Source organism: Aethalodelphis obliquidens, unplaced genomic scaffold, assembly GCF_003676395.1.
Source record: "Aethalodelphis obliquidens isolate GAN/ISIS:26980383/991018 unplaced genomic scaffold, ASM367639v1 scaffold12, whole genome shotgun sequence".
Taxonomy (NCBI): Eukaryota; Metazoa; Chordata; class Mammalia; order Artiodactyla; family Delphinidae; genus Aethalodelphis; species Aethalodelphis obliquidens.
In genome coordinates, this window is record NW_020837956.1 from 27,110,987 (window position 1) to 27,119,152 (window position 8,166).

The 8,166-nt window shown below is 39.7% G+C and overlaps 1 pseudogene; it reads right to left on the reverse strand.

Annotated features, from left to right (window-relative positions):
* Window positions 1-1,999: 1,999 nt before the first annotated feature.
* On the reverse strand, window positions 2,000-2,829 carry LOC113624003 (pre-mRNA-splicing regulator WTAP-like; annotated as a pseudogene).
* Window positions 2,830-8,166: the final 5,337 nt, after the last annotated feature.

An 8,166-nucleotide genomic window follows, 5' to 3' on the forward strand; every position in this document is an offset into this window, starting at 1 on the left:
TTAATTTTTTTTAATCTTTATTGGAGTATAATTGCTTTACAATGGTGTGTTAGTTTCTGCTTTATAACAGAGTGAATCAATCAGCTATACATATACCTATATCCTCATATCTCCTCCCTCTTGCATCTCCCTCCCACCCTCCCTATCCCACCCCTCTAGGTGGTCACAAAGCACCAAGCTGATCTCCCTGTGCTATGTGGCTGCTTCCCACTAGCTATCTATTTTACATTTGGTAGTGTATATGTGTCCACGCCACTCTCTCACTTTGTCCCAGCTTACTCTTCCCCTTCTCCGTGTCCTCAAGTCCATTCTCTACGTCTGCATCTTTATTCCTGTCCTGCCCCTAGGTTCTTCAGAACCATTTTTTTTTTTTTTTTTAGATTCCATATATATGTGTTAGCATATGGTATTTGTTTTTCTCTTTCTGACTTACTTCACTCTGTATGACAGATTCTAGGTCCATCCACCTCACTACAAATAACTCAATTTCATTTCTTTTTATGGCTGAGTAATATTCCAGTGTCTCATATAGAGTATATGAGGTTTTGATGTGTGGTCCAGCTGATACTGATTCTTTCAGTTGGTGGTTTTAGCCAATCTACACATGCATGTATATGACAGATAGGTTTGGCTTTAGATTTTTCATGATATTTTTCTGTGCTTTTTAGATCTTTATATGGTGACCTTCCTTGCTATGTTTTACATATGAGTTCTGATAATTTTGAAGGGTTGTGTATTTTCTTCTGGTGGTTTCATAAAGGTAACTTTAACTTTATGTAATTAACCATTAGGTTTTTTGAAAAGTAGTATCTATTTAGCAATGAAAAAATTTGTAATACTTAGTTTTTATGTTTCTTGTTCTCTTAACAACCTATTTTTCATTGACCTTAGGTTACAAGAGATGAAGAAATTATTCTATTTCCCAATATTTGTTTAGTTATAGCATTCCTACTCTCTCAGTATTTATAAATACTCTGTTCTTGAAACATAAGCCCAATATTTGTTCCACCTCAGTTGTTCAACTAAATGACTTCAATGCTAACTATCACTACAATAGCAATCATATTATAATATATAAATGTATCAAATCAACATCTTGCACACATTAAATTTAAACAACATTATATGTCAAATATAATATTATATTTGTATTTACATATTTATTTAAATATATTGTTATATAAATATTATAATGCATAATTTTAATTTTTTTTTCAAGGCACATTTAATTTAATATCAAGAGTGCAATACAAAAGGCCCAAATACAATGAAGGAACACATTCCCCCATTAACACCAACGACAATGCTCTTTGACCATGTGCCTGTTGAATGGAATGGGAATTTAATAAATTTCACTACTGAAAAAAATAATGCAGTGAGTCTCATCACAGCTAATATCCTTATACAATCTAGTTGTGAAATGAATGTTTATAATGCTTCAAACAGTTTAGACCTGAAGTTTGATACCACACCTTCATTATTTGTACAGTCCTCAATAAGATTATCTACAGTATTAGCAATCATTCAAAGAACAAACCATTGAGTAAAACCACATTGATTTAAGGCTCAATCAAGTAATATGGAGCCCCAAACTGAATGGTTAAATATATGAACTACTTGTACTGACATCTATTATTTGATTCTCTCATGACTATTAAGTTGGTTCTTAGCAAATAAACCCTTTAAAGGCAAAATTCACCTCATTTGAGTTTGACCCAGAAGTTCAACAACAATCACGAAGTCCACAGTCTTATTGGCAAAACTGATATACAGTGTCTCTAAGTCACTATGCTCAAGGTTAAGAGCGATGCATATTCCATCTTTACATTTACTGGAATTTTACATGTTCAGTCCATGATTTTAAATCTCTAGGTTTTCATTCCTCCAAACTGTCTGAAGACACAGTGTGCCACAGACTTAAGACTTCTGTTTCTCCCTCTATTTTCTTCAAACAGAAACATTTCTCAAGTGTCTACATGTCCCAGAAGGGGAATTTTTCGGAGGTGGCCACTTCTTCGGAATAGTCCGACGCCATCAGGCCTCTGAAGCAAGGGGAGGGGGAAGAGAAAAAAGCTGAAACACAAGGTTCATCTGGTAAGTTTTACATTAACCATTACAAGCTGGATAGTATAAGAATGTGGCTTTTTGGCTCAAAAAGTCTGAGTCTTGGTGTGGAAACGAGTACTTGGCTGTCCCACCACAGCTTTCTCGTAGTGGGACTGTCAGGGAAGTCTTGACTGGGGAGTATGATTTGTTTACCTATCAGGCGTAAACTTCCAGGCACTCAGTTCATTTTGGGCTTGTTCCAGTTTGTCTTTAGTCTGTTCCAGTTCACCTTTCATTTTTAGGAAAAACAAGTTGATCGCTGGGTCTACCATTGTTGATCTCAGTTGGGCAACGCTAGGCTGCTGGACTTGCTTGAGGTACTGGATTTGAGTAGTCCACTCCTGCATCTCTTGCTCCTTGGTTGCTAGTCGCATTACAAGAATGTTTTCCCTGCGTGCAGACTCTTGCTGTTGTTGCTTTAGTTTTTCTTCAGATTCCCTTAAGCCAGTTAACATCATTAGAGTTAAGATCTGTGTACTTGCCCTCCAAAGCTTGTACATATGCTTCATATTGTTTCCACCTGAGAATTAATTCATCTCGTGCCATCACTTTGAAGTCTGTTTCACTCAGTCGAAGCTTTTTAGGAAGAGGTTCCTTGTTGGTCATCTTGAATCCTCCCCTGACGGAGGCCGCGCCGGCGCCGCCCAGTCACATAGGCTGACCCCGCGCTACCCGCTCGCTGCCCAGGCCGCCCGACCCAGCTGCCGCCGGCCCCCGCGCTCCTCCTCCTTAATTTTTTTAAAAGGACCAGGAAGCAATTGTCTTTAAAGTTGTTTTAGGGTACTTGTGCTCAGTTCCCTAACAGGGAAAAGTATTAAAATAGCAATTTTAATAACCACCATAAGAGAACTAATATATAATTTTAAAACTTCCCACATTACTGTTGTGTCCAGTTTGTGAATAAGTGAGAATATCAAGGAGGAGAGATGTTCATTACTAACATGCAGAATTCCAATAGAGAAACAACATAAAATGGTAGTTAAATTAATGGGTTTTGAGGTCAGACTGCCTGCTTTGAAGCCTAACTTCAGCACTTACTATGTGAGAAAAGTACTAATATTTCCTATAAAATGGAGATTAAAAATGAGACCACAAGTTAAGTGAGGATTATAAGAAAAAAATAAATAAAGCATATAGAAGAGTGTCATCACACGGTATGTACTCTGTAAAGGCTGCCATAATGGTATTATCCATCTTCTTAATGTTTGCTAACCTGCTAGATGAAAAATGGTAGCTAGTTGTTTGAATTTGCACCTTCCAGATCAATAATTAAATGCAGATCTTTAAAAAATGTTTATTAGTCATTTGTATGCTTTCTAGGAGTTTCTTGTTATTATTCTTTGCCCATTTTTCTCTTTAGTTATTTGTCTTTTTTGAATGAATTGGCTGGAGGTCTTTTAACATTAGACACAGTAACCTTTTCTGTGTATTATATATATTTTTGTACTCTCAGCCTCACTTACACTTTTAAAATGTTTTTATTAAAGTGATATACATTCAGGAAAAGGTACAGTTTGATACACTTTCATAATCTGAACACATCTGCGTAGCTAGCACTTAAATTGTAAAAAAAAAATAAAAAAAGGAGAGAGAGGGAGAGAGAGAGAATAATCCAGCAGCACAGAAGCTCTCTTCCTGGTCCATCCTAGTCTCTACCACATCCAATAGTATAACCACTATCCTGATTGCTGACAAAATAAATCAGTGTGTTTTCATGTTTTTGTGCTTCAAGTAATGGAATTGTAGGGAATTGTACTCTTTTGTGTATGGCTTCTGTCATCTGCAATTTAATTTTAAGTATGACACCTTTCATTTTAGAATAGTTTTGTTTTTTGATGTTTTAAATAATTTAATCCCTCAACTCAGCTAAGTGAATAAAGAAACTACTTTTACATATGGCTGTAGAAAAGGATGGACTGGTAAATATCTTAGCATAATATTCATACTTTTTAGTAATTTCATCTCCTAAACTGTTTTTCATAAAAGAGAATGAAGGCCTTTTAATCATTCAAATTCTAATTGTCTACAATATCTCATCTAATCGCCATCATATAGTTTTAAAAGTTTTCTATAATTTAGTTCATCTGACCTTTGCAACCATATTATGTCTTACTCTGAAGCAGTTTCTGAAGGCAGGTCTGTCATTATCTTCCAAACCTAAGTCTCTTTGCATCTTTCCTTCTCTGAGAATTGCCTTCTTGGTGCCCCTTTCCTATTCAAATCTGTATTATCCCTGATACCTAACTCTACAGCCACCATGTCTTCAGGCCCATGTGTATTTATTGAGTAACTCCTGTGCTTCGTATAATATCTAAGTTCTGAGGGTAAAAAAAAAACGTACCGGGGAGTCATTGTTATTAATGTGATCATAACCAAGTAGGAGAAACATTTTTTAAATGCATAATTACAATAAAGTAAGTTTGGAAATATGGTGGACAGGTTATAAAATTTGTATAAAGAAAAGAGTGATTCACTTTGCATATATCAAACTCATTGAAATTATGAAATGAGAGCTTGACAGTCAGAGTGATATATGATGATTGTTGGGAACCATGACTCTGAATCCCCAGGTGGGGGGGTGGAGGGGAAGGAATTTAAGAAGAAGGAACAGATTGTGCAAAACCACAGAGAATTGAAATGTTCTAGCAGGTTCGGGTAGAAGTCACTATATTGTAATGTATAAGGCAGAAATCGGTCCCCATTCGAAAAAGAATCCACCAAGCACAGAGACGGATTTGACAAAGAGGCATTAAAGGTGTAAGGCTGAGGAGGCAGGTTGGGGCCATTTCCTGAAGGACACATCACACAGTGTCCATGGAAAATAGATTGGATTTTCTTCTGTTGTTGGCAAGGTGCCTAAAGTATTTGAAAGATGATTCTGCCCTCCAGGTGTGAAGTGACAGTGACCAGGGGACTAGTGGTGCCACCAGCTGAGTGAGGTGATGCATCCGAACTCCTCTCTCACTAGAACTGTCAGTTACCTTGCTACCTGCCACCTCTCTAGGTGGACTAGGCCTGGGTGGACGCTGTGATCTCTCCAGTTGCATACCTGGGTGACTGGGGATTTTGAAGAGGACACCATCCTCATGCCTGTGGGTGACACAGTAAAAACATGTCCATCCACTGTTGTAAGAGTCTCAGCATCGTTCAGCAATCATTTGGGGTTTTCTTCCTAGGTAGGATTGCTCTGATTCTTCTCAATTACTATTTTAAAACTTTGATAGTCTCTTAAACCTGTTATCCAAGTACATACTTTTATTTATTTATTTATTTATTTATTTATTTTTTTTGTGGTACGCGGGCCTCTCACTGTTGTGGCCTCTCCCGTTGCGGAGCACAGGCTCCGGATGCGCAGGCTCAGCGGCCATGGCTCACGGGCCCAGCCGCTCTGCGGCATGTGGGATCCTCCCGGACCAGGGCACGAACCCGTGTCCCCTTTATCGGCAGGCGGACTCTCAACCACTGCGCCACCAGGGAAGCCCCCAAGTACATACTTTTATCCTCAGCAGACAAGTTTGCCTTTTAGTTCTTTTTTTTTTTTTTTTGTAAATTTATTTATTTTTGGCTGTGTTGGGTCTTCGTTTCTGTGCGAGGGCTTTGTCTAGTTGAGGCAAGCGGGGGCCACTCTTCATCGCGGTGCGCGGGCCTCTCATTATCGTGGCCTCTCTTGTTGCGGAGCACAGGCTCCAGACGCGCAGGCTCAGTAGTTGTGGCTCACAGGCCCAGTTGCTCCGCGGCATGTGGGATCTTCCCAGACCGGGGTTCGAACCCATATCCCCTGCATTGGCAGGCAGATTCTCAACCACTGCGCCACCAAGGAAGCCCCTACCTTTTAGTTCTTGAAGAATATTGGAGAGGCCATGAATAATGTCTCTAAATTCTTCCTCTCTCCCACCAAGATAAAAAGTGTTATTTATTTATAACTGTCTTTACCTCTTGCCCCCAGGGGTCAGAGACAAGATGTCCTGTCTCCTTTAGGAGAAAATCCTATCCACTTTTACCTGTAACCCCAGATCCCCATACTTTCCCCTCACTCACTCATGTTCTCTCAGAATTTCAATTTCTTATCTCCATTTTACTCACTTTAGCTTATATTATTTGAGACCACATTCTAAAATCAAGCCTAGCGGCACCAGGGAGGGTTGCTTTGCTAGATTCACATTTTACCTTATGCAGGGAGGAAGCAGTGAGCTGTTTTCCTCAGTTGAAGAGACTTTTTTCCATTTTTCCTCTGCTCCCAGTACTGTTGGATACCAACGCAGAAAAAAGCATCACTCTTCAATTCACATGGCATGAACGTTAAAAATTCCCTGTGAGTGAGGACCACCACATGCCGCTACATTTATAAGCATCTGATTAATTTCCATAAGTTATCCATTCATTTCGCTGTCACTGCGTCACAGCTAGATCTTGACTTCCAACCCTGCCACTTGGAGCCTGCGGGTACAGATGACATAACACTAAGTAACCCTATTCATTTATCTCAGTTGACCCTTTTCTTTCTTTCTTTTTTTTTGGCTGTGCTGCGTGGCTTGTGGGGATCTCAGTTCCCCCACCAGGGATTGAACCCATGCCCTCTCAGCAGTGACAGCACGGAGTCCTAACTGCTGGACCACCAGGCAGTTCCCTTAATTGACCGTTTTCTTTCTCAATCTGAAACCTTGCACTTTGTTTATTCCTGATTTCAGGGGCTAATGAATATTTCTCAGTTTTTGTATGTTTTTGGTGAATTAATCCAAATATGTTTCCCAGAAACCTACCTCATTCTGTGTACTATTCTAGATTCTGAAAATATAAATATGAATAAGAGAGACAGTGTTCCTGCACCTGTGGGACTTTCATTTCAGAGAGTGGGGAAGGAGTGAATAGCATGGAAACAGGCAATACACAATTTTAAAAAAATAGTTTTTTTTTTTTTAACATCTTTATTGGAGTATAATTGCTTTACAATGGTGTGTTGGTTTCTGCTGTATCACACAGTGAATCAACTATACGTATACATATATCCCCATATCCCCTCCCTCTGGCGTCTCCCTCCCACCCTCCCTATCCCACCCCTCTAGGTGGTCACAAAGCACCGAGCTGATCTCCCTATGCTATGTGGCTGCTTCCCACTAGTTAATACACAGATTTTTTTTTAAAGGCTCTAGGGCTAGGTAGGGGTAGCTAAAATCATTTTGTCTTCGCTGTTTCATTCTGCCTGAACAGTGTTTTCACACCTCTGTGCTTCCAGTCTTTTCATCTCCGTAGGTATGGTCTGTGGACCTCAGCACAGCTCATCTGTACAGCCAAGCTTGTGTAGAACAATGTGATCATCTTCGACTTTGAGAAACTCTTCCCTAAGATCACCCAGATTGGGTGCTACTTCAAGGGTTGTGTTTTGTTTTCACATCCATGTGTCAATCTAGGTTTCAAAGTATTGACATCCTATTTCATTTCATTAAGCTAAGTTGGGATAAAAGCCCTCTTACGTATGGGTACCTCCCCACCCATTCTTGGCATGAACCTTTGGTTGCCCAGCCATGCCAAGTGTTTGTAGGAGGGCCCATACCTGTGCCGCCCTAGCATCACATCTCAGTGTCAAACGAGGTCTAGTGATAGATGAAGCAAAGGAACATCTTTAAGAAAACACACCTTTTGAGGAGAAAGGACTTCACACTGGAAGAATGTAGTATCTGTATCACTCACAAGGTTAATTTGGCAAATTCAAAAATCAGTTGAATCTACTATGCAGCAAGATGAGGATCAAATCTCTGGCTTGTTCAACCACATTTTGCCTTCCTACCATCTGTGTTTCTGCCTCCTGTGTTTCTGTCAATGGGAAAGATTTGAATGGTTTCAGAAAGCTATTTTTTTCATCTCTTATTTCGCCAATAGTGAATAAAAGCACTTGGCAAAGAAATCGAGATGGTACCAGTATGCTCAGATGTAGATGTACAGCCTTCTTTTATCACCTCTGGCTCCGACATGAGCCAGGTCCACGTAGCGGAAGAAGAAAACCCTTCAGCAGGGTAACATGCGGACCCTGAGAGATGACAACCCCAAACCAGACATTAAAAA